Raw genomic sequence first — 1,215 nt, 5'->3', positions numbered from 1 at the left:
TTAGATCACCTTTAGAAGCAGACAGGACCCTAGTTACAAATCTATCAATATAACTTTTATTTCAGAAGAGAAAACAAACTCACAGTGAGGATAAATGACACGCTCCTTAAATCACATTGTTAGCTAATGGTCAGCTCAGGGTTCTACCTGGTATTCTTCCAAACTGGTCTGTGTAGTCATACTTAAAAATTTAGTGACAGATCATGAAGTTTTATTCAATAAAATAACTTTTATTCATTGGGGAAGATTTTTCTTTGGGAAAGTACTATGAACATCCTCCAAAGAAAGTACTTGAGACACTTCCTGGGCAATGGCAGTTACTGATAATGAGCCCTTGAAAGACACACACAAAAAAACAAGGTCTCCATGACTAAGTGGGCATTCCTGTCCGGAAGTGCAATGAGAAGGTGGGGAGGATCAGGAGCTGGTTGAATGGACATGGGAAATCCGGGGTGGAGAGGAGGAGTATGTTGTCATAGCGCAGGGAGAGCAACTAGGGTCCCATAACAATGTATGTGTGAATTTTTGTATGATGAACTATCTTGACTTGTAAACTTTAAAGCACAATTAAAAAAAAAAGGAGGAAAAAAAAAACATGGTCTCTGTCTTGTTTTTTACCTTCATAGCTTCAGCATCAAAAGCAAAAACAAAACACCTGACAATTACCTGGCAATGAATAAGGCCCTGAGATATCCACATGAGGGCAGACTCACATCCAGCAAAATATCTGTTTGCTCAGAGGCAACTACCTCTAACTATTATCTATGGAATCTGCCTACCAAAACACTGCCAACAAACACCCATTGATTTCTTCTGTCAGGAGCAATGAGTGGCAGGCAGAAGCATAATACATTAAGCAGCAAACATACACTCTGGGAGCAGGAACCAAAATGATATCATGAGTTACCTCACTTTGAAAGAAAGCAGGAAAGCAAAAGTAATGAATTATCTCTCTCTTTTTTTTTTTAATTTGTGATAAAATATATATAATGAAAACTTTGTCGTTTTAACTATTTTTAAATGTACACAATTCAGTGACACATCATGATGTGCAACCATCACTAGTGTCTAATACCAAAAATATTTCATCACCCAAAACAGGAACACAGAATCACGTAGGCAATAACTCCCAATTTCCTCCTTCCCCCAGCATGTAGTAACCACTAATAAACTGTCTGTTCTAGATATTTCATGTAAGTGGAATCATACTCTGTC

The sequence above is a fragment of the Trichechus manatus genome, unplaced genomic scaffold (assembly GCF_000243295.1).
Source record: "Trichechus manatus latirostris isolate Lorelei unplaced genomic scaffold, TriManLat1.0 scaffold00140, whole genome shotgun sequence".
Taxonomy (NCBI): domain Eukaryota; kingdom Metazoa; phylum Chordata; class Mammalia; order Sirenia; family Trichechidae; genus Trichechus; species Trichechus manatus.
The sequence above is the reverse complement of the archived record's forward strand: the minus strand, read 5'-3'. Positions refer to the sequence as shown.